The 27,114-nt window shown below is 43.0% G+C and overlaps 1 protein-coding gene across 6 annotated transcripts in view; it reads right to left on the minus strand.

Moving 5' to 3' along the window:
* The window catches only part of sema3d (sema domain, immunoglobulin domain (Ig), short basic domain, secreted, (semaphorin) 3D), a 357,672-nt gene that overhangs the window by 327,352 nt on the left and 3,206 nt on the right, over window positions 1-27,114 (minus strand). For 2 of the 6 annotated variants that reach the window (XM_059654816.1, XM_059654809.1), the window contains exon 1: window positions 18,422-18,700. The exons of 1 other annotated variant lie outside the window; for it this stretch is intronic. The gene's annotated coding sequence lies outside the window, so the exon portion shown is untranslated. 3 more of the 6 variants (XM_059654812.1, XM_059654815.1, XM_059654811.1) reach the window with 3 other exon arrangements.

The following is a 27,114-nucleotide window of genomic DNA, read 5'->3' on the forward strand; positions in this document are numbered from 1 at the left end:
GAATCTGATGAGATGTCACACAAATGAAATATTGGCGCAAATTATTCAATCTGGGTTAGAATCATTTCTGATCCAAATCAGATCAGAAATTCCTACCTCCCAAGGAGGATATCTTCAGAGGAATCAGCTCTTGGCCCCTTTTACAGCACCAACTGCAGCAATCAGTAAGTAAACACAGCTTGTAGATCCCAAAATACCTTTGACAACTACTGAGAGGCGGTAAGTGTGCACGGTGCACAATTAACAGTAAAGTTAGATGTGAACGGGCAAGGTGGCTGGTGAGTGAAGGGGTAAGGTATCAGGTGAATGGTGGTGCAATGTGGTGGCAGGTGGGTGTGTGTGTGTTTGGGATAGTTCGGGTGTCAGGGGTAAGTTTGGGTGAGAAGGATAGAGGATGCTCATGTCTGGTGCCTGTGGGAGGTCACTGAGAGGGATCAGAAGGGGTGCACTAAGGAGATGGGGAAGGGCTCAGTTTTGGAATTAGCCAGGGTTAGAGCAAGTTTTAATCCTCTAATGTGTCCTGAGTAGCTATTAAAGTTAGTGCGTTGGAACACTGCAAAGTTTCCAACTAACCCCGAATGCCCAATGGAAAGTTTAAATTCCTGGCCAATGATCGTGCAGACAATTCCGAGGGATCCCACTGCACATTTTTCAGTGTGTGGTCGCTGACTATCAGAGAGGGGTGATCTGAATCAGTGATATTGCACACTCAATAACAGGTGAGGGCCACTTTGTACTGAACAATGTACCACACAGTTTGTCATTGCTGGCCACCAGAAGCAACACTCCTATTTGTGATTTACACTGAGGAGATTTCCAATGAAACCCCTTCGTACTGCTGTTGAATCTGGTATCTTCACCTGAAAAGGCAGGAGGTTTGGTCCCTCACCAAAGGAGAGAGCAATTCCAACACTGCAGCACACCCTCAGGCCAAACTTTCTGGGGAAAGCTCTGGAGTGGAAATTAAATTCACATGAATTCTCACATAACTTGGAGCCACATTCCTCTGAGCAACTACTGGAAACCAATATCATTATTCATTCATATGAACTTCACAGGTCAGGCCAGCATTTATTACCCAGCATAAATTACCTTTGGCAAGGTAGTGGTAGTGGGGAGGAACTGCTACAGCACATAGAGTGTGGATACACACACAGGGGTGTTCGGAAGGGAGCTCCAGAGTTTTGACCCAGCTGAAATGGTGTATCAGTTCCAACTCAGGATGATGCATGACTTAGAGAGATCTTAAAAGTGGTGGTGCTTCCATTTATTTACTACGCATGTCCTTCGAGACGGTACAGGTCGCAGGTTTGGAAGGTGATCTTGAGGAAGTCATACGGGAGGAGCTGCAACTCATCTTCGAGGTGGTAGACACCATTGTCACTGTGGGCCAGGACTGGAGGAAGTGAATATTAAAGGTGGTGGACGGGCTGTCAAGCAAGCAGGTCGCCTGGTCCCAGATGGTGTTGATTCCTTGAGTGTTTTTGAAACTGCACACAGTATTGATATGGCTTGTCCAGTTGATTTTCTTGTCAATAGTAACCCCCAGAATGGTGATAGTGGGGAAATTCAATGATGGTAAGGCCATTCATGTCAAGGGGCAGTGGTTAGATTGTCTCTTATTGGTGACGGTCATAGCCTGGCATTCATGTGGTGCGAATGTCACTTGTTATTTGTCAGCCCAAGCCTGGATATTGTCCAGATCTTGTTACATTGGAGCATGTTTCAGTATCTGAGGAGTCACGAATGGTGCTGAACATTGTGCAATCATCTGCAAACATCCCCACTTCTGACCTTATGATGGAGGGAAGGTCATTGACGAAATAGCTGAAGGTGGTTGGGCCTGGGACACTGCCCTGACGAACTCCTACAGAGATGCTCTGGAGTTGACACAAACAAACTTCTACAAACATAACTATCTCCATATGTGCCAGGTATGACCCCAGCCAGCAGACTCCCACTGCCTCCAGTTTTTCAATGCTCCTTAATGCCATGCTCGATGGAATGTGGCATTGATGTCAAAGGCAGTTAGTCTTGCCTCACTGCCAGGGACAATGCACCTTCATGGGTGCTGTGCTATTTCACTGCCAGAGAACGACAATGTCAGATTGCCAACATTTTTCCTGACCGTGAGTGGGGTTCCACAGGGCTTTGTCCTTGGGCCTCTACTGTTTGTAATTTTTATTAATGACTTGGATGAGGGGATTGAAGGATGGGTCAGCAAGTTTGCAGATGACACAAAGGTCGGAGGTGTTGTTGACAGTATAGAGGGCTGTTGTAGGCTGCAGTGGGACATTGACAGGATGCAGAGATGGGCTGAGAGGTGGCAGATGGAGTTCAACCTGGATAAATGCGAGGTGATGCATTTTGGAAAGTCGAATTTGAAAGCTGAGTACAGGATTAAGGATAGGATTCTTGGCAGTGTGGAGGAACAGAAGGATCTTGGTGTGCAGATACATAGATCCCTTAAAATGGCCACCCAAGTGGACAGGGTTGTTAAGAAAGCATATGGTGTTTTGGCTTTCATTAACGGGGGATTGAGTTTAAGAGTCGTGAGATATTGTTGCAGCTCTATAAAACTTTGGTTAGACCACACTTGGATACTGTGTCCAATTCTGGTCGCCGTATTATAGGAAAGATGTGGATGCTTTGGAGAGGGTTCAGAGGAGGTTTACCAGGACGCTGCCTGGACTGGAGGGCTTATCTTATGAAGAGAGGTTGACTGAGCTCAATCTCTTTTCATTGGAGAAAAGGAGGAGGAGAGGGGACCTAATTGAGGTATACAAGATAATGAGAGGCATAGATAGAGTTGATAGCCAGAGACTATTTCCCAGGGCAGAAATGGCTAGCACGAGGGGTCATAGTTTTAAGCTGGTTGGTGGAAAGTATAGAGGGGATGTCAGAGGCCGGTTCTTTACACAGAGAGTTGTGAGAGCATGGAATGCGTTGTCAGCAGCAGTTGTGGAAGCAAGGTCATTGGGGTCATTTAAGAGACTGCTGGACATGCATATGGTCACAGAAATTTGAGGGTGCATACATGATCAATGGTCGGCACAACATTGTGGGCTGAAGGGCCTGTACTGTGCTGTACTGTTCTATGTTCTATGTTCTATGTTCCATTTGTCGGGGTTGTACTGTGGTATTTTAAAGTGTTGCAATTGGCAGAGATGCCACTTTCAGTGAGTATCCACTGAGTGGTGAGTTGCCCTGGGAACGGCGAGCGGTAGGCTGGGGCTAGAACTGGGTGATGGGGGAGCTGTAGGAATGGGGGATGGAGTGAATGAGGTGACAAAAACAACGTTGCTGGAAAAGCTCAGCAGGTCTAGTAGCATCTGTGAAGAAACAAAACAGAGTTAACATTTCAGGTCCGGTGGCCCTTTCTCAGAATTGCCATTGGCTGTAGGTTGGATTGATTGTGCCGAATCATGGGAGCTTTTTTTGTTTCCAATTATGCAAAGAAATTTGTGATAACCTGGAGACTGAATTAACGAATACAATTGATGGGTAATTTCCAGACTGCGCCAATGCTTTTAAAAAAAGCACACACCGATACAAACACAACTCTGACATGCAGCTGGGACACAACTATTTTAATGGTTTATGTGTGTATTGAGACTAATGCTTGCAGCTAGCACTACGGTCAGGAAAAAAAAATGAGGACGATGACGGATGTGAAAAGTAAGGAAGGGATTTAGAAATAATGATAACAGCATAGACTGGCAGAGCTGTAAAAGATTTTTAAAGGAAGAGAGAAAATGACAATATGGAAAATCAAATGGCAACAAGAGAAAGTGGAAGGCTTACGTTTCCAAGAGAAAATGTGGATGACATTTGGAAAGACACAAAGCAGACAGAGTTACATGTTGCAAGATAATTAGACATTGGACAGGATATCCCAAAAAAACCTCCACACTTGGGCTACCCAGTGATTTTTCACATATTAATGTAGCGTTTAACTGAATGTGACAACTATATTTCAGTGCATAAGCAACACCATAGGAGGCCAATTATTCCACCTACTGTGTATATTTCAGCTTAAGTACAATATGTGAAAAAAACAGTGGTTTGACTCCCTTTCTGAGCTGTTTATATACCGGTCACCATGCAAGCTAATCATTACTTTGAAAACATCACAAGGACAAGGAAAATGATTTACAAAAATGATTAATTGTCATGTAGTTTTCATCAATCTAATAGAGTCCTTCCAGTATGATGGAGGTAATTTTGGTGCCTGTTAACCTCTTCTACCCACAATTCCCAAGATACAGAGAGGACCTTTATTGCTTGGCCTCTGTTCTGCTTGAATGGCCCAGCTTGCACACTATATTAGATCTGACTGCATTTAATAACTTGCATAATGAACAGATGTTACCAATTAAAACAAAGTTCAACAATACAAAGTAATTAATAACCAATTAACCCTTTAAAGATTCAGATTCTCCAGTGGGGTCCCGTCCACTGCTTTCTCAAAAACGCAAATGGCTGTTTCAAGTACTTTCACAATTTATACATGAAGCAACTTGATGGTCAGGGACAGAGTGGCAGAGAATTACAATTACATATAAAACACGTGACATAACCCCACACCCTCACCATATCCATCAATTGAAATACACTTTGAATTTAATCTGAATTTGCATTCTGTTTTAGTTTCCAGAGTGGGGTGTGCTTGTTGAAAGATGGTTTTACATTGTTGAACCATTGCGAACAATAAGGACAGACAATACCACTAACTCTCTTAGGAATTACAATTCCCCAGGTTAACACATTCTTCCATGCACCTCACAAATTTGACTGTCACCGCTCTGCTCAACTTTTGCAATGATGTGGAGGTGCCGGTATTGGACTGGGGCGGACAAAGTCAGAGGTCACACCACACCAGGTTATGCACCAACAGGGTTTATTTGAAATCACAAGCTTTTGAAGTGCTGCTCCTCCATCAGGTGCAGTCACCTCTGAAAGCTTGCGATTTCAATAAACCTGTTGGACACTAGTCTGGTTAATAAAATGTGAGGCTGGATGAACACAGCAGGCCCAGCAGCATCTCAGGAGCACAAAAGCTGATGTTTCAGGCCTAGACCCTTCATCAGAGAGGGGCATGGGGTGAGGGTTCTGGAATAAATAGGGAGAGAGGGGGAGGCAGACCGAAGATGGAGAGAAAAGAAGATGGGTGGAGAGGAGAGTATAGGTGGGGAGGTAGGGAGGGGATAGGTCAGTCCAGGGAAGACGGACAGGTCAAGGAGGTGGGATGAGGTTAGTAGGTAGGAGATGGAGGTGCGGCTTGGGGTGGGAGGAAGGGATGGGTGAGAGGAACAACAGGTTAGGGAGGCAGAGACAGGTTGGACTGGTTTTGGGATGCAGTGGGTGGAGGGGAAGAGCTGGGCTTGTTGTGTGGTGGAGTGGGGGGAGGGGACGAACTGGGCTGGTTTTGGGATGCGGTGGGGGAAGGGGAGATTTTGAAGCTGGTGAAGTCCACATTAATACCATTGTGCTGCAGGGTTCCCAAGCGGAATATGAGTTGCTGTTCCTGCAAACTTCGGGTGGCATCATTGTGGCACTGCAGGATGCCCATGATGGACATGTCATCTAAAGAATGGCAGGGGGAGTGGAAATGGTTTGCGACTGGGAGGTGCAGTTGTTTATTGCGAACCGAGCGGAGGTGTTCTGCAAAGCGGTCCCCAAGCCTCCGCTTGGTTGTCCATCATTCTCCAATATTGGCAGTTCCTACTATCTCTCTCACATTGGCACAAACTGATTTGTGTAATAGTTGGCTAAGGAACACAGAATAGAAACTGTGTTCTGATTGATCAAATCACATGAAGAACTATTGTTGTGAAATATCTGCGAAAATTTCTCAAACTGCTAACGAATGTGCTGAATCACAAGAACTATAAATTATAAAGATTAATTGTGTTGTGACAGTGAGCTGACTATTCTTCATGTGGAGCGCTATGTTCAGTTCTATGTATGTTGCATGAGTAAAAGTTTATTAGCCTTGGACAAAGTGCAGTGATGAAACAGGGATAGAGATTAGCTAGACAAGAGAGAAATGGCAAACCTCGTGCCGTATTTCTTGGATCTGATTGAAATGATTGTATTAATGACAAAATTTGATAGTTATCAAGTCAACCACAGAAATCCAGAAAAGAACACAACATCATCTTAAAAGATTGAAAAGATTCACATAAAAGGCTTTGACAATTGAATGGTGTAGAAGGACACAAATTCAAATTCAATAGAGCTGGTCAAAGAGAGACAAATATTGACGAATTAAAGCAATAAGAGAAAGGTAGAGATGGAAGTGAACTGGAATTATAATTAAAAGTGTTCAATATCTACTATTGCCACTAAAATAGCCCACATCTTTTCTATGTAAATCATCAAGAGTTATACTCTGACCAGATGTTTAATGACCCCACACTCACCGTCTATTAACAAAATTAATGTAATAATTGTGCTGAAGGGAGAGTGAGCAAGCCATATCCCATCACTAAAATGCTGAGTGGTATATGAAAACTAAGTGCTGATTCTCCCTCCAGGTGAAGTTGAGAACATGCTAACCACGGTCGATGAAAAATTACATCAATGGCCATCTACTTAATAAAATTATAAAAGCTAAAAAACAGTTCTCCTTCAGGTTGCATCAGGAAGTTAGACTGGAACAAGGAGCCACGAGACAAAAAATGGTTTTTCTTCGGGTTTCTTGTGGCGCTCTCAGTAACTCCCAGTAAACACATGGCTGTAAACTACACTCTTACATTCTAAGCTCTATTCTACCTTGCTCGTTTTTATAGTGTTTTCCCTGTTCTGAGACCAGGTGGAATTGGAATTTAATTGCTTTAGGGAGTTGTTCAGCTTGATAGCGAAGGTGAGATCACAGAGTACTCTTTGCACCGTCACACCCTTACTTCAGGCAATTGAATAGGAAAGTTGCAATTGAGGCTGAGCACAAATATTGGCACTCAACCAGAAAAAGAAATGACAAATTACTGTTAAATAGTAGAAAAGTAACTGGCTTCGACAAATAAAATCCACAAATATTAGTTCTGCACAATCACAAGAAGTGTTTTTAACTTTGCATAGTCTTCAAAACTGAAACAGGCTAGACACAATTCAGATGCTGTCTCTTAATCAAAAGGGGCTATCCAGAATCTTAGACAGCATAATGGGGCTGTCCTACATCAAATACCTGTCTGAGGTAGGCTCTGACATTTGGCCTAGTTCACATGCATTCCAAAATTTTCTATTTGAATTTCAAATTTCCCTCATTTAAGGTTTTTCTCTTCAACTCACAAAATGTTTGGAATAAATGAAGATTCATTGTTTCTTTCACTTTTTATGTCTGTCTTTCTTTCTTCTTCAGGTTGTTTGAATTGGACTTCAGTCAGATTCTCAACATAGCCAGCAACATTTCTGAGCTGGCTACAAGAAGTTTGAAAAAGGCTACTATGGTTGATTTGCCCTCTGTGTCCTTCTCCATTGCTGCTCGCTAGGTTAAAAGTGCCACTGAGCTCCAGCAGTGACTATATCATGGTCCGAATGGATTTTGGATGTCTTAGTGACCAGTATTTGTGTCTCTGAACCTTAAACGCTCAAGCCCCACTCCAGATCACAGGTTCTATATTAACACAGAACACAGAACTGTACGGCACAGGAATGGGCCCTTCGGCCCACAATGTTGTTGTGAGCATGATGCCAAACTAAACTAATCCCTTCTACCTGCCTTGGTGCATATCCCTCCATTCCTTGTATATTCATGTGCTTATCTCAAAGACTCCCCAGACACCCTATCATATCTTCCTCCATTACTACCTCTGGAAGCACATTCTAGATTCCTACCACTCTCTGTGTGAAAAACTTGCCCCTCACATCTCTTTTGAACATTCCGCCCTCACCTTAAATGCATGCCCCTAGTATGAGAAATTTCAACCCTGGAAAAAGTTTCTGAACATCAACCCTATCTATGCTTCTCATAATTTTATAGGCTTCTATCAAGTCTCCGCTCAGTCTCTGCCATTCCAAAGAAAACAAACAAGTTTCTCTAGCCTCTCCTTATGGCTCGTATCCTCCAACGCAATCAATATCCTGATAAACCTCTTCTGCGCACTCCAGTGATAAACTCTTTTCACGTTGCAAACTCACCAAGGTTCCATCAAACCACTGGCTGACCATCTAGAAGGACAAGGGCAGCAGATACATGTGAACACCACACTCTGCAAGTTCCCTTCTGAGCCACTCACCAACCTGACTTGGAAATATCACCTTTCCTTCACTGTCACTGGATCAAAAGCCTGGAACTGCCTCCTGAACCACAGCATGGTTACCCCAATACCCAAGGGCCTGCAGAGCTTCGAGAAGGCAGTTTAGGGCAATTAGGGATGAACACTAAATGCCACACTAGCCAGAAAAACCCACACCCCATAAATGAATAGAAATAAATAGAAATACAACTGTAGGTTGGATGATATGTTTACTCAAACTCTTGTCTGCAATTTAACTTGAACATAAATGATCCCTGCAATTCTTTCCGATATTTTTTCCTCAAAACATCACTAAAATGCTGATGTTCTGGTCATTATTAGATAACCATCAACAGAATCTTGCATTATATGAACTGAGGTTATGCTCCACATTGTCTGAGTGCCCTTTCTATTGTATTATGCTGTAGGTCATCCTGAGTTTATAAACAGCCCAATATAAAAGATATTGTTTGATTTTTCCCCTTTCCCAATATCTGCGCTGACTGTAGACTGGGCATTCGCTAATGGTCTGGAGTAACTCAGGCTTTGATTTCCCAGTCTCCACACTGGCACAGAGAGCCTGTTGGAAATGGATCATAGGTATAGAACAGAACTTAATTTTTAAAAATATCTTCTTCAGGTCATAGACAGCCCTTTTTTAAGTCACTGATTCAGAGATTTTACAGCATGGAAAGAGGCTCTGCAGCCCATTGTGTCCACACTGTTCTCCCTGTGTCTATCTAACTATATGAGAAAGGGTCACCGGACCAGAAGCGTTAACTGCTTCCTCCTTTACAGATGCTGCCAGACCTGCTGAGCTTTCCCAGCAACTTTGATTTTGTTCCTGATTTACAGCATCCGCAGTTCTTTTGGTTTCTATCTATCTATCAATCGTCCCCATTTTTTTGCACCTATCCCTTCACTTTGTAGGCGATAGTGCTTGTGTTATTTTAGTTTTTACTGGGGATCCTTTTTGGGTTGTACAAAAATCCGGGTACTTTTGGAATACACTTTAGTTCTAATACAATGGTAATTAAATTTCTCTACCCTGGGGTTCCATTAATTTTCAGATGCAAATAAAGCATTCTGCAAAATTTCACTGGGGTAACTGATACAAGCATAGATTTCTGAAAGGTTCAAAATATTGATAAATTTTACCCATTATACTGTATTCTTTGTTTAGGAGTAAATAGAATGGCTGTACTTGGCCTAATTATATCAGATTCTGCACTTGGATTATCAAGGAAAGACAGATTGCTAACGTGTGACGACTACATTTCACGAGAGTTGGATGAGAGTTTAAGCAAAGTCCTGCCTGCACTTTAACTTGAACTAAATGATCCCTGCAGCTCCTCACTAGAGAAACAATGTACCAGCAGTGGAGAGGGTTCAGAGGAGGTTCACTTGGCTGATTCCAGAATTGAGAAGATTACCTTGTGCGGAGAGATTGAGTAGACTGGGGCTATATTCATTGGAATTTAGAAGAATGAGCGGGGGATCTTTTAGAAGCATATAGAATTCTGAAGGGAATAGATAAGATAGAAGCAGGGAGATTGTTTTCACTGGCTGGTGAAACTAGAACTTGAGAGCATAGTCTCAAAATAAGGGGGAGCACATTTAGGGCTGAGTTGAGGTTGAATTTTTTCTCCCAAAGGGTTGGGAATCTGTGGAATTCTAGTGAAGCAGTTGACGCTACTTCATTGAATATTTTTAAGGCAAAAATAGATAGTTTATTGAAGGGTAAAGGAAGTAAGGGTTATAGATCCAGGTAAGTGGATCTAAGCCCACTTTAGGTTTAAGGATCTTCATTGGCTGTTATTGAAGCTTGGTCAGGCCTACCCATGTCCAGAAAATTAAGTGAGCTCAGCTGATTTGATGGGCAGGTAAATCCACACTCAAGGAACAAAATATTTCAGCTTAGATTTTGCTGTAGCTTGACTTATTAATGGATAATGATGCACACATTTAAACGTGTTCTGTTTATACATCATGTAAACATAAGAAATTGGAACAGGAATAGGTTATTTTTTTCTGTTGAATGGGTTAATGATCAGAATCCCTAATTTATGACTACTGAATTGATCAAATTCAGTTTGCAGTTTATTTCTTTCAGGATTTTTGTGATTTCTCTCCAATTTTCTTCAGCATCATGATTTGCCTCCATGAATCTTTCTGGATATTTAATGAGATCATGGCTGATCTCCAGACTAAGAACATTTTCCTGCCTTTGCTTCACATCCCCATATACTTTTGGTTAAGAAAACTCTAACAATCTCAATTTCAAAAATAAACAACTGGTCTAGCATCAACGACCATTTTAAAAAGAGTTTTGAACTCCTGCCATCCTTTGTAGGGAAAAATGTTTTTAAATTCACGCCTGAAAAGTCTGTTTTTCTGTTTAAAATAGCAGTTGCATGATATTGCTTTATGTTTGCCCACCCTTTAATCTTACAGTTACTAGTCTGAAGAGTACTTTTCCCCAATAGAAAATTGACTGCTATGAATCTTCTGTCCATGCGCAGTAGCATCTGGCCTATGTTGCCATCACCATGTAGCATTTTAAATGAATTGTAAGATCGGGAAAACACCAAAATGATTATTAGCAGACTGTAAATCTTTTTGCAAATTAGAAAATTTATGGTGTCTGTTAAATAACCTCTGAGCTGCAATTTTAATGGGACGTTGCACCTGTATAAAGGGCAGACTGTTTAACAGTCAACAGAAACACCCATTTCCAAATAAATTTACAAACTTGTAATTATTGCTTTATCTATCCAAAGAGTTTAAAACTTTAATGTAAGATTTGTTCTGCTCCAGTTGCTTGTTTCCTGCTCAGAATGAATTGTCACTTTTTGTCAGGTGCCAATTCTCCTTCTTTTCGTACTTACAGACTGCAAAGGTCAACCAAGCATTGATAATTACTGCAGCCGAGTTTGAAATCATCAAAAGAAAACTTCAAATTTTCCATGATATGATGACCTCGTAATGTCCCAAAGTGCTTCCTAGTCACTGAATGCTTTGTTACTTTTGGGTTTGTATGAAATGCAGTTGTCAGTAAAATCCCACAAGTTGGAAAGCAGTTAAACAGCCAGAACTGAATCACCTTGTGGTACTCGACAGGATGAATGCTGGCAAACACTCTTGCACATAGTGAACATAAACCGCTTAGAGGATAAAACGGGAAAATAATATTGGGATATCAGGAAACAGCAGAGGAGTTAAATGAATACTTTGCATGCATCTTCTCAGCAGAACACAATGATAAATTCCCAAAATTACTAAAAAATATTCAAGGGGTATAAGAGAAGAGAGGAAGCGAACACAATAACTGTCACTAGGGAAAAGCAAAGGAACTAATGTGGTTTAGACCAATAAATCTCCTGGGCCTGATGGGATGCAACGTAGGATATTAAATGAAATAGCTGCAGAGAAAGTTGATGTAATCTTCTAGGAATCCTTAGATTCTGGAAATGCCCTAAGGATTGGAAATTGCTAATGTAACACCTTTATTTGAAAGAAACCACAGGTAACTGTAGTAATCAGTTAGCTTCATGTCTGTTATTTGAAAAATGTTACAGATTATTACAAAGAATGTAATAGCAGAGCATTTTTAAATAAACAAAATGATCATGCAGAGTCAGGATAGGTTCATGAAGGATGCCTGACAAATTTACCAGAATTCTTTGAGGACATAACAAGCAGAAGAGATAAAGGGGCATCAGTGATACAAACAGAGAACAAAGAAACCTACAGCACAGGAACAGGCCCTTCGGCCCTCCAAGCCTGCGCCGATCGAGATCCTCTGTCTAACCTGTCATCTATTTTCTAACGGTCTGTGTCCATTTACTCTCTGCCCATCCACGTACCTGTCCAAATATATCATAAAAGACGCTAACGTGTCTGCGTCTACCAACTCTGCTGGCAACGCGTTCCAGGCACCCACCACCCTCTGTGTAAAGAACTTTCCACGCATATCTCCCTTAAACTTTCCTCCTCTCACTTTGAACTCATGACCCCTAGTAATCAAGTCCCCCACTTTGGGAAAAAGCTTCTTGCTATCCACCCTGTCTATACCCCTCATGATTTTGTAGACCTCAATCAGGTCCCCCCTCAATCTCTGTCTTTCTAATGAAAATAATCCTAATCTATTCAGCCTCTCTTCATAGCTAGCACCCTCCATACCAGGCAATATCATGGTGAACCTCCTCTGCACCCTCTCCAAAGCATCCACATCCTTTTGGTAATGTGGCAACCAGAACTGCACACAGTACTCTAAATGTGGCCGAACCAAAGTCCTATACAACTGCAACATGACCTGCCAACTCTTGTACTCAATACTCCGCCCAATGAAGGAAAGCATGCCATATGCCTTCTTGACCACCCTATTGACCTGCGTTGTCACCTTCAGGGAACAATGGACCTGAACACCCAGATCTCTCTGTTCATCAATTTTCCACAGGACTTTTCCATTTACTGTATAGTTCACCCTTGAATTGGATCTTCCAAAATGCATCACCTCGCATTTGCCCGGATTGAACTCCATCTGCCATTTATCCGCCCAACTCTCCAGTCTATCTATATTCTGCTATAATCTCTGACAGTCCCCTTCACTGTCAGCTACTCCACCAATCTTAGTGTCATCAGCAAACTTGCTGATCAGACCACCTACACCTTCCTCCAGATCATTTACATATATCACAAACAACAGTGGTCCCAGCACAGATCCCTGTGGAACACCACTGGTCACGGGTCTCCAATTTGAGAAACTCCCTTCTACTACTACCCTCTGTCTCCTGTTGTCCAGCCAGTTTTTTATCCATCTAGCTAGCACACCCTGGACCCCATGTGACTTCACTTTCTCCATCAGCCTGCCATGGGGAACCTTATCAAACGCCTTACTGAAGTCCATGTATATGACATCTACAGCCTTTCCCTCATCAATCAACTTTTTCACGTCCTCAAAGAATTCTATTAAGTTGGTAAGACATGACCTTCCCTGGACAAACCATGTTGCCTATCACTGATAAGCCCATTTTCTTCCAAATGGGAATAGATCCTATCCCTCAGTATCTTCTCTAGTAGCTTCCCTACCACTGACGTCAGGCTCACCAGTCGATAATTACCTGGATTATCCCTGCTGCCCTTTTTAAACAAGGGACAACATTAGCAAGTCTCCAGTTCTCTGGGACCTCGCCCATGTCGAAGGACACTGCAAAGATATCTGTTAGTTCTCTGACTATTTCCTCTCTCGCTTCTCTCAGTAACCTGGGATAGATCCCATCCGGACCTGGGGACTTGTCCACCTTAACGTCTTTTAGGCAATGTAATATATTTGAATATTCAGAAGTCATTTCATAAGGTATCACACATTCAGCTACTTGATAAGATAACAGCCCACAGTGTTGCAGATATTATTTTGGGTAGATGTTTGACTACAAATAGAAGACAGTTGGTGTAAGCTGGGCATGTTCAGGTTGGCAACCTGTAACTGGTGGAGTGCCACAGGGTTCAGTGCTAGGATCACAATTACTTGCAAATGATTTGGATGAGGAAAGTGAATAATACTATCACAAGGTTTGCAGATGACCCCAAAATTGGCGGAAAGGCAAGTGGCGAGCATGATAGAAAGAGTTTGCAGAGGGATATAAATAAGTTAGGTGAATTGGCAAAACATTTGCAGATGGAATATCATGAGGGAAATTTTGAGGTCATACACTTTGGCAAGAAAAGTAAAAGGAGCAGGATGTTACAGAATCAGAGGAAGTTTGCAGAAAGATGCAGCACAGTGGGATTTGGGAGCCCTCATGTATTAATCACAAAAAAGCTAACATCCAAGTTCAGCAGTTAATAGGGAAGGCAAAACAAATGTTGGTGTTTATTATAAAGGAAACGGAATACAAAACTAGAGGGTTTTGCTGAAACTAGACAAAACACTATTCAAACCACAGCTAGAATGCCTCGAACAGCTTTAGGCCCCTTAACTGAAGAAAGATACACTGGTATTGGAGGTAGTCCAGAGAAGGTTCACTAGGCTCTTTTCAGGTATGGATGGATTGTCTTATGAGGAGATATTGAGTAGATTAGGCCTGTACTCATTGGAATTTAGAAGACAGCGAGGTTACCTTTTTGAAAAATATATAATTGTTAGAATTTGACAAGGTAGATGTTGAGAGGTTGTCCCCACCTTGTGGGAGAGTCTTGGATCAGACGGCATCATCTCTGAATAGGGGATCATCCATTTAGACCACAAGAAATAGAAACAGGCCATTCAGCCCCTTAACCCTCCTCCACCATTGAATAGGACCATGGCTGCTCTAACATTCCTCACGTCAACTTTTCTATATTTTTTCCTGTAACCCTTAATTCTCTCACTGATCAAGAATCTATCTATCTTAGCAATAAATAGACACAAGGACTATGCCCCCAGAGCTCTTGTGGCAAGGGGTTGCAAAGACTCACAACTGTCAGAGAAGAAATTCCTCCATATCTCAGTCTTAACTTTATGCCTTTGGTTCTGAGACTATGCCCTCTGGTCTTAGACTTTCACATGAAGGGCAATATCCTCTCAACATTTACCTTGTCAAGTCCCTTAGGAATGCCATCTGTTTCCATGAGATCACCTCTCATTCTTCTAAATTTCAGTGAGTAGAGTCCCAACCTGTTTGGCCTTTGCTCATAAGACAATCCCTCCATTCCAGGGATTATCCTAGTGACTCTTTAAAGTGAACATTTAAGGCTGAGATGAGGATTTCTTCTCAAAGAGTAGAGAATCTGTGAAATTCTCTCCTCCAGAGGGTTGTTGAAGTTGGGTCACTATGTACATTCAAGGTTTAACTGGGCACATTTCTAAATGGTAAGAGAATCAAGTGTTATGGAGAAAAGGCAGAAATGTAGAGTTCCAGATTATCAGATCAACGATGGTCCCATTGAATGGTACAGCAGACTTGAAAGGCTGAATGGTCTACTTTTGCTCTACATTGTATGGTTTTACAGTCTTTCTCCAGTGTCTCCAGTATCCATCTGAATTCATTTGATGGGCATTCAGTTTAATGCTTACAAGATACTCCAGTAAACAATGCTAACTTGCCTACAGTATCTGCTGAAAGAACTGGACAATCAACAACCTGACTTCTACCACTGACTGAGCAGTACTCTCCAATCAGACAAGAGTTTCACATGTTACATGTAAAGCGCAGTTAACCTTTACTCACTGATGAAATTACAGAAGACTATGATTAGTTGCTTGTTCTACAGAACTAAACATGAAGTGTGAAAAGTTACTATATCATATTTTTGGAGAATGTCTTAAAACTATTTTTGTACTGTTTGTTTAAATTTTTCTCTTTCACCATTTCTCTCAGATTAGTGGCTTTGGTTTGTTTTCATTCAACATTAGAACTGTATCGAATGGTGCTGTAGTGATTGTGAGATCAGCTGCAAATCAAGACAATCCATATTGTAAAACCAAAGTGAACAAAGTTTATGAATAGCACAACAGGAAGACAGCATTATAGTGGTAATAGTCTCTGGACTAATAACCCAGAGACCCAGGATATTACTCTGAAGACATGGGTTCAAATTTAAATTCAAATAATCAACCTGGAATAAAATGTTAGTCTAAGTAATAGTAGCCATGAAACAATTGTAAGTTCAAAACATCCAGTTCACTCTTCATAGGGCAGGAAATCTGCTGCCTTTATTTGGTCTGGCTTATATGTGACTCCAGCCCCACTGTTATGTGGTTGACTTTTAACTGCCATCTGAAACTGTAACTGCTCTGTCCAAGATGTATAAAAAAATGCTGAATTATGAACACAGCCCAGTCCATCATACAAACCAACCTTCCATCCATTGACTGCATCTATACTTCTCACTGTTTCAGGAGGGCAACCAACATAAACCACAACCCTCCCACCCCAGATAAAATCTCTTCCACCCTCTTCTGTTGGGCAGAGGGTACAAAAGTTTAAACATTGATACCAACAGATTCAAGTACAGCTTCTTTCCTGTTGTTAGGAGACCTTTAAATTTGAAATTTGGGAGGTCCATTCAATGTTGACCTCGCTCTTTGTGCGTCTTCTCTGCAGCCTTAACATTGTATTCCTCACTCTGTTCAATTACCCCAATGTGCTTTCTTATGGTATGACCTGACTGTGCTGCAAACCAAAGAATACTTTTCACTGTACCTAGGTACATATGACAACAATAAATAAAATTAAATGATCCAGTAAGCCATTCAATTCAACGGCAGTTGAGATGAGCAGCAACTGTTAGCTCAGCCTGAATGCCCACATCCCATGAATTAATAAAATTGTTGGACCCATTTCAAGACAATATCCCCAAACACAGATTATTTACATTATGACACTTTCTGCTGAAAATCACCACAATCATTTCAAACTGCTGAATCTAACAAAACAGCACCAACCTACACAACATTTCCTTCCTATTCTTTCAAAGAGGGTCCTTGAGTTGTCCAGGAACAAAGACAGTAACCTGACAGAATTTCAGTTTCCCTCAGTAAAGGCTTTCAGTGGAAAACAGGAAACATGGCTATTCTCCAATGCCTAATGTAATAGTTTGTAAACTTCTCAAAGCCTTTCATTTTCCTCCTGCTACTTTATAAGAATTACCTAAAACTGCCTCTCAGTAGCGATCATTAAGTGATAATTTGCAGATGTCCTCTTACTCTCCCATCAAAGTATGTTATCACATAGCAACCTGAAAATAGCGGTGTTTATTTGGAACTTTGTTTATAGATTGATGAGTGTAAATTTTGTTGGAATGTTTTAACTCATCTCCATTTGCTATAATTTCAGAGACTTCACAGTTTCCATGAGATTCCAAAATTGTGAGGAGGTTTTACAGAAACAGAAGCAAATCTTTAACTCCTGCAAACTTCAGCAGGACCAAGTCAACTTTTAATGGGTCACATTTCAGATTTTAACAGATATAATTTACGAAAATAAAAGCTTCATCAACATGCACACAGCAATTGTGTTCTTTTAATTAAGGAGCGGAAAGAATGATTTGCTTTTCTAGTTAATGTGTTTGAAAGACTTCAGTCCTAAATCACCCCAGAGCATTAAGACACATCAAAGCAAATCAACGCTCCTTCAGAAAGGGTAAGTAGAATTGTCCGATTGTACAGAGTTTCCCATCTGTTATCTATAAAATGTGACTGCTTTAAAGTTTTCGCACACATTATCTAAACCAATAGGTCAGTCATGATTAGATAGTTGGTAGTCAGTGTATTGTTCTACTCTATTTAATTCATATCCTATTTGACAACTGCATATACTCACTGTGTACTGGGAAATCCAGCACTTTTCAATTCCCCTTCATTCCTCCATTCTCTGCTCTGAAGGTGTGAACCTACATTGGGTACTTTTCTACGACTTACCTGCATCAGGCTTCCTATAACAGCCCTGCTCCTCGGTGCCACTGGGCAATACAACCAGAACCAATCATTGAAATTGAGCCGACAGACGTCTAACAGGACCCATTCACACTTATGTGACTTACAACTTATTCACACCGAGAGTCTGCTCCCTTTTTTAAAACCTGGGATGTTCAACCCTGACCCAGATCAGCTAAATTCACATTTCAGACCCAGGATCAATCTTGGGATCTTGCTAGCCCACAGGCTCAGCACCGCACTCATACAGCTGACGGTGTATTTATCTGGCCAGCGAATGAAAGATGTGAATCCCCTGAACGTTTAGTTTTGCCAGTCATAAATTTCCTTTAACGGAAGAACTTCCTGGAATGATAGGATTTCAGCAAACTACAGTGAAATAGTTCACATTTTTTTTCTCTCTGTATTAACATGACACCGACATGTAACAGGTACTTCTTGTGATTTTGTAAACATTAAAACGCTTTTTAAAACACGGAGAAAAACATGTTCAATGATTAAACACAAAGTACAGGATGATACATATTTGCGCGCACGTATTACTATTTTAACCAAACAACTGTTTACAAACGCCTCGATGCTATGCACGGTGCTTGTGAACATATTAGACATAATCAGTGATTTAATTCTGGTGAATGGTAGGTTAAATCCCACTCCGTTTGCAGATACACAGCATAATGTGGTCTAGTCTGTTCAAGTCAAGCCTGCGTCTAAACTAACCGGCGGAGCGATGGAACAGACAGCGTGTTGCTGACGAAGTTACCTCTCTGGCGAATTGACCGGGGGGCTGTGAAGCGAGCTCCAGGCACACGGCTGAAGAGGCGCTGTTTGACTGGGGATGGCTTCAGGAAAGACTGAGTCCCAGTGTCAGCTGAAACTTCACATTGTCCAGGGGATAGATGAATGAAGGAGGAGGGTTGGGGTTGGTGGGGAGCTGCCGCCAACCGGGGCAGGAGCGAAAAACACACACACACACACACACACACACAATCCCAGAGAGAGATTACTGCCGTCTAACTGTGGGAGATTGGAATCTGTTCGCTCGCAGTCTGGGCAGGAATGAATGAACACTCCCCTCCCTCTGGGCTGTTACTGTAGCCTCCTCACCCTGTGCTGCACGGAGTGCACTCACTCACTCAATCACACTCACAATCACTCACTCACTCCATCCTCACTCACTCCATCCTCACTCACTCCATCCTCACTCACTCACTCCATCCTCACTCACTCACTCCGTCCTCACTCACTCAATCCACACTCACTCACTCACTCAATCCACACACTCACTAACTCCATCCTCACTCACTCCATCCTCACTCACTCACTCCATCCTCACTCACTCACTCCATCCTCACTCACTCACTCAATCCACACTCACTCACTCAATCCATCCTCACTCACTCAATCCATCCTCACTCACTCATTCAATCCACACTCACTCACTCCATCCTCACTCACTCACTCCATCCTCACTCACTCACTCCATCCTCACTCACTCCATCCTCACTCACACTCCATCCCCACTCACTCACTCCATCCTCACTCACTCCATCCTCACTCACTCACTCATTCACTCTCACACACACACTCACTCCATCCGAACTCATCCTCACTCACTTACTTCCTTCTCACTCACTCACTCCATCCTCACTCACACTCCATCCCCACTCACTCACTCCATCCTCACTCACACTCCATCCCCACTCACTCACTCCATCCTCACTCACACTCCATCCCCACTCACTCACTCCAATCCTCACTCACTCAATCCACACTCACTCACTCAATCCACACGCTCACTAACTCCATCCTCACTCACTCCATCCTCACTCACTCACTCCATCCTCACTCACTCACTCCATCCTCACTCACACTCCATCCCCACTCACTCACTCCATCCCCACTCACTCACTCCATCCTCACTCACTCACTCCATCCTCACTCACTCACTCCATCCTCACTCACTCCATCCTCACTCACTCACTCCATCCTCACTCACTCAATCCATACTCACTCACTCAATCCACACACTCACTAACTCCATCCTCACTCACTCAATCCTCACTCACTCATTCAATCCTCACTCACTCACTCCATCCTCACTCAATCACACTCACAATCACTCACTCACTCCATCCTCACTCACTCCATCCTCACTCACTCCATCCTCACTCACTCCATCCTCACTCACTCACTCCATCCCCACTCACTCACTCAATCACACTCACAATCACTCACTCACTCCATCCTCACTCACTCCATCCTCACTCACTCACTCCATCCCCACTCACTCACTCAATCACACTCACAATCACTCACTCACTCCATCCTCACTCACTCACTCCATCCTCACTCACTCACTCCATCCACACTCACACTCCATCCACACTCACACTCCATCCACACTCACTCACTCCATCCTCCCTCACTCACTCCATCCTCACTCACCCAATCCACACTCACCCAATCCACACTCACTCAATCCACACTCACTCACTCAATCCACACACTCACTAACTCCATCCTCACTCACTCATTCAATCCACACTCACTCACTCCATCCTCACTCACTCACTCCATCCTCACTCACTCACTCACTCCATCCTCACTCACTCACTCCTCACTCCTCACTCACTCCATCCTCACTCACTCCATCCTCACTCACTCCACCCTCACTCACACTCCATCCCCACTCACTCACTCCATCCTCACTCATGCCATCCTCACTCACTCCATCCTCACTCACTCACTCATTCACTCTCACACACACTCACTCCATCCGAACTCATCCTCACTCACTTACTCCATTCTCACTCACTCACTCCATCCTCACTCACACTCCATCCCCACTCACTCACTCCATCCTCACTCACACTCCATCCCCACTCACTCACTCCATCCTCACTCACTCACTCCATCCTCACTCACTCACTCCATCCTCACTCACTCAATCCACACACTCACTCACTCCATCCTCCCTCACTGACTCCATCCTCCCTCACTCACTCCATCCTCACTCACTCACTCCATCCTCACTCACTCCATCCTCACTCACTCCATCCTCACTCACTCACTCCATCCTCACTCACTCAATCCACACTCACTCACTGACTCCATCCTTACTCACTCCATCCTCACTCACTCACTCCATCCTCACTCCATCCTCACTCACTCCATCCTCACTCACACTTCATCCCCACTCACTCACTCCATCCTCACTCACTCACTCCATCCTCACTGATGCCATCCTCACTCACTCCATCCTCACTCACTCACTCATTCACTCTCACACACACACTCACTCCATCCGAACTCATCCTCACTCACTCCATTCTCACTCACTCACTCCATCCTCACTCACTCCATTCTCACTCACTCACTCCATCCTCATTCACTCCATTCTAACTCACTCCATCCTCACTCACTCCATCCTCACTCACTCCATCCTCACTCACTCACTCCATCCTCACTCACTCACTCCATCCTCACTCACTCACTCCATCCTCACTCACTCACTCCATCCTCACTCACTCACTCAATCCACACTCACTCACTGACTCCATCCTCACTCACTCCATCCTCACTCACTCACTCAATCTACACTCACTCACTGACTCCATCCTCACTCACTTCATCCTCACTCACTCACTCCATCCTCACTCACTCACTCACTCCTCACTCACTCACTACTCACTCACTCACTACTCACTCACTCCTCACTCACACTCCATCCCCACTCACTCACTCCATCCTCACTCACGCCATCCTCACTCACTCCATCCTCACTCACTCACTCATTCACTCTCACACACACACTCACCCCATCCAAACTCATCCTCACTCACTTACTCCATTCTCACTCACTCACTCCATCCTCATTCACGCCATTCTAACTCACTCCATCCTCACTCACTCCATCCTCACTCAATCACACACACAATCACTCACTCCATCCTCACTCACTCACTCCATCCTCACTCACTCCATCCTCACTCACTCACTCTATCCTAACTCACTCCATCCTCACTCACTCACTCCATCCTCAATCACTCTATCCTCACTCACTGATTCACTCACTGGCTCCATTCTCACTCATTCACTCACTCTATCCTCACTCACTCACTGGCTCCGTCCTCAATCACTCACTGGCTCCATCCTCACTCACTCATGCCATCGCACACTTATTCACATTCACACTCACTCACACTCATTCACTCACTCACTTTCTCTATCACTCATCCTTATTTGTTTGCTCACTCACTCATTCACTGAGTCATTCCAATGGACTGACTCAGTCTCTCATTCACCTTCGCCTTCCCCTATCTTCAGAGGAGCACAGTTTTCTAATTCACCAGTGTCTCGGGCGTATTACATCCACAACTATAGAGCAGGATCACTGTCTGACAACTGGGTGTAGGTCCTGCTAACATGGGGGTATGCTCTGATGAGAATGAGAACCCTCAACCCAATGCCTGTTCCTGCTGAAACATTGACCAGGGCCATTGGCAGGAGTTTGAGTGTAGGCAAGGAGATCGGAGTGTGAGCAGGAAGCTCTGAATGTCAGCAGATGAATCTGAGTATCAGCAAGGGCTTCTGATTGTGAGTAGGCAGGTCGGAGCGTGAGTTAATGGCTCAGGTTGTGGGCAGATGCTGAGTGTGGGCAGAGGGGCTGGTAGCCACAGTCTAGCAGGCTCTGTTGGAAAATCTCCTAATTGGATGCTACCTGGAATCCTATAGCCAGGTCACTCTTGGCTGTTGGCCCATTTAGCAAATTACAACACATTCAGGGCAGACTGTTTAAGCACAATTATGTTGTCTCTCCCCCTCTCCAATCCTGTTGATTTTATTACAGGACAGTGCTTCAAGGTCAGAAAAAGTTGCAATAAAAAAGTTTTCTTATCGGGTAATCAGCAAATGATTTGGAGAACACAGTGTTCAGCTCTGAGGCTGAGCCCAATGCCAGAGAATAGGCTGGTATCTTTCTGTGCAGATTCAGTGAGCAGCAGGCACAGGCTTGGTCACCTGCGAGGGGCTCAGGCCCCTGAAGGGTTTCATTCAATGTGCCTCACTGCCACAATCAGTTCTGAACAAGTTCACTTTTAAACCAAACATTTGCCAATGGGCACAGTGCTCTTTCAGGTCACAGTTTAATTTGATTTAATAAAATCATATCTTGAAAAAAAAAACTGTGATCATCGGCCATACCACTAAGAGAGCCTCCCTCTGTCAATCCTCACTCCCCACTACCAAAAGGCAAAGGGTAAATTCCTTTTGAGGAGACAATGGCCTCATGGTATTACCATGGGACTGTTAATCCAGAGACCCAGGTAATGCTCTGGGGATCTGGCTTTGAACCCACCATGGTAGCTATTGGAATTTGAATTCAATTGAAATCCGAATTGAGTCAAAAAATGACCGTGAATCCCTTGTCAGTTGTCAGGATAAACCTATCTGGTTCACTAATGTCCTTGAGTGAAGGGGACTGCTGTCCTTATCTGGTCTAACTATATGTGATTTCAGAACCACTTGACTGTGATTGACTATCAACTGCCCTCTGAGCAATTACAGATGGACAATAAATGCGGGTCTGGTCAGTGATTCCCAAGTTCTATGAATTAATTTGTTAACAAGCCACTATAATACAGATACACAGGAACAGCACTACCTACAAGTTCCCCTGCAAACCACTCACCATCCTGACTTGGAAATATATCGCCATCCGTGAGGTGTTGCTGAGTCAAAATCCTGGAATTCCCTCCCTAATAGCATTGTGCGTCAACCCATAGCAGGTGAGCTGCAGCGGTTCACGAAGGCGGCTCACCACCACCTTCTCAGGGGCAAATAGGGATGGGCAATAAATGCAGCTCAGCCAGCAAAGCCCACATCCCACAAATGGATTTAAAAAAACCCCAGAGGACCACAGGGCTGCTCTCTCTTTGCAGAGAGAGATGACCGCTGGTGAGTTTAACCTGAGGGTCATCATGCCTCAGGTAAGGGGTGTGTTTGAGGAGGCTCAACATTACAACTTGCAATAATGATAAAACCCATGGCAGGGACACAACAGCCCCAATAAGACAGTGAAGAAACTGAAATGATAGTTAATTTTGATAATGTTTTAAATTCCTTCTTGTGTTGTTGTAATGCAGGCGCTAAGCTAACTATTTTAAACATCGAAACAACAGTGCGGACTCTAAACTCATAAAAGTTTATTAATTTGCACTGTAGTGATTAGCATGTCATTCGGTCTGTGTGTCAATCATTGATACTCTGTTTTTTGTTTGGATTAGCTTTCCAGTGAGTGCATGAAGTGCTTTTGCATTTGTAAAATCATAGAGATGTATAGCACAGAAACAGACCCTTCGATCCAACAGGTCCATGCTGATCCTCAATAAATCCAGTCCTATTTGACAGCACTTGGCTCATATCCCTCAAAACCCTTCCTATTCATGTACCCATCCAGACAACTTTTAAATGCTGTAATTGTACCAGCCTCCGCCACTTCCTCTGGCAGCTCATTCCATATTTATAGCAGTATGATGGTGTGTTTGAGTTGTAGCAGTTCTCCCTCAATGTTTCCACACCTCACTGGCTCACCAGCCTGGTCTTCTGGTTAAAAAGCATTCCTGCCCACTCTCTGGCCACTCCCGTGCTGTATCTCTGTTTCCCTGCTGACGGTCCCTCAACCCCAAACCAGTCTCTTCTTCATCTGATGTCTCCACCACAAAGTTGTGCCAATTGGTTGGATATGGAATTCCTGTCACAATGACAGCAAGATTCTGGGTGAAGTTTTCCAAAAAATCCAGGGCTACCAAAATCCAAAACCCAATGAGAACCATGGAGTCCCTGTGTCCAGGGATTAATTCATTCCTTTTGTCTGTTCATTCAAATATTCCAAGGGGAATGACTTCCAAGCACCCACCCTGCCTTAAAATGGTGATTAATGTGCCCAAGATTAACATTCACAGAATTGTTACTATGTAGAAGGCAACCATTCAGCCCATCATGTTTGTACCATCTCCTGCCTTTCTCCACATCCCTGACCACCAATTCCTTCCAAATAATCCTCCAATGTCCTATTGAATCCCTAAGTTGAATCTGCCACCACCACATTTCTTGGCAGTGCATTCCAGACCCTAATTACTGGCTGGTTGAGAAAGGTTTTCCTTACATCATTCCTGCTTCCTTTACACATCACCTTAAATCTATGCCCTTGCCTGTGTTATTTTAACCAGTGGAAACAACTTCTCCCTTTTTACTCTATCCAGCCCGCCAAAGAGTTTGAAATCTCATTCTTCTCTTCAACAAGAACAATTCCAACTTCTTCAATCTACCCTCATCACTTAAGTTCCTCATTTCTAAAACCATGATGTTGATATGCCGGTCTTGGACTGGGGTGGACGAAGTCGCCCTCCGCTGCTTCAAAAGCTTGTGATTTCAAATAAACCTGTTGGACTGTAACCTGGCGTTGTGTGACTTCTGACTTTATTCATCAAACCAATCTTGTAAATCGCTTCTGCACACTTTCCAATGTGGTCACATCGTTCCAAAATCAGTGGCTGCAGCTTGAATTCAGTGTGTGTGGAATGTATTTCCTAAATTCCAACACTACAATCACTCACCTTGTATTTCCTATAATATTCAAACTGTAATGGTCTTGGTAAGATTTGTTTCTGAATGTAATGAAGAAGCTATTTTGGGGCTGGGGGTCTAGTCAATTACCTGGGAGCTCAGGACTGGGGAGTAACAGAGATTGGTGTCAGCTCCCCCACAGACTGTTATTGCAGACAGCTCAGGGCTTGAGAAATGCTGCAAATTCTCGATCTGAAACCGCATGCGATTGTAAATAAAGGTCAGCTGTGACTGTTTGTCTATGAGATCAAAACTAAAATGGTTTAGTCAAATTTTGTTCAATGACTTTATGTGCGTTCGTTTATCAGCTAGAATTAAAAGGCATCTGTGAGCTGACAATCTAAATATTATAAAGTTACGAGAAGGATTCTGAATTACAATGTGTTTAAATGGGCAGGAGTGGGTGTTCACTCCTGCCTTGTCAATGTATCACAGAGCAACTTCAAACCCTGACCACGGCAGCGAATCCTAAATGTGATCTTTTCTTTCCATCCTGTGGGTTGTCCCGGGCATTCTCGGCTCCCTTGGTAACTTATTACTCATTTTTACTTCACGCATCATTAGTGGAAAAGAAAGCAGCGTGGCCTCACGCCGATTGATGAGAGGTTCTACTTGGAGAGAGTCCGCACTGAGAATATTCACAGCAGACTGACTGTACAGGAACAACTCGCCCTCTCCTGGCCATCTCGGCATTCTCCCTCTGAGTAAACTTCACACAGAGCTATTGTACCATCTCACAAGAACCCTCAGTCCTTTCACGAAGCTGCATGTACCTTGTCTCATGTTGTTGCAAGTAGAAGCACAGAAAATGCAGGAGCAACTCAGCAGGTCTGGTAGCATCTGTGGAGAGAGATACAGAGTTAATGTTTTAAGCCAAAAACAGAAATCACTAGAAAATCTCAACAGGTTTGACAGCATCTGTGGAGAGAAATTAGAGTTAACTTTTCGGATCAAGTGACCCTTTCTCAGAGCAAGTTAATTCCTTAATTAACACATTAACTCTGATTTCTCTCCACAGATGCTGCCAGGCTTGCTGAGCTTTTCCAGCAACTCCTGTTTTTGATTCTATTTACAGTATCCTCAATTCTTTTGATTTTTATTTAGTGTTTTTAATGTTTAATCTTTTTCGTCATCTTCTGAAGAAAAGCTATAAAGGATTTAAAATGTTAACTCTGTCTCTCTGCCCACAGGGCCTGCCAGATCTGCTGAGCTTCTCCTGCATTCTCAGTGCTTGTTTCAGATTTCCAATATCGACAATATTTTGTTATTATACACCTCTGGAGTAAGTGAGACTTGAAACAACACCTTCAAGGCCCTGAGGTACTACAAAAGCTCCTTCTGAATAAATTTATTTGTTGCCTGATCTGATGCTGAATCCAGTTACCCATTCAAATTAATAGAATGACCATAATAGCACTCATTGATAATTATATGCCATGCTACAATAAGTTTAGTGAGACCTCCAGTTTAGTGAAATGAGAATGTTCCAGTCCCATATAGTTGTGTCTTTCATCTAACACCTGCCTGTCTATATCACCACTAACAAAAAAACTTCCACTTATAAAATCACAGAAAATATCAAAGCACTTTACAGGCAATGTAGACCTGTTGTCTTATTGGGAAAGTTAGGACAAGCGAGGCCTGTATCCATTTGAGTTTAGGAGAGTACAATATGTTTGGTTAAACATATAAGATCTTGAGAGATCTGGCCAGGGATGTCTGGAGAGAATCATAGAATCCCTACAGTGTGGAAACAGGCCCTTCAGCCCAACAAGTCCACACTGACCCTCAGAGTATCCCATGCAGACCCATCACCCTACAACCCAC

This window comes from Stegostoma tigrinum, chromosome 25 (assembly GCF_030684315.1).
Source record: "Stegostoma tigrinum isolate sSteTig4 chromosome 25, sSteTig4.hap1, whole genome shotgun sequence".
NCBI lineage: Eukaryota > Metazoa > Chordata > Chondrichthyes > Orectolobiformes > Stegostomatidae > Stegostoma > Stegostoma tigrinum.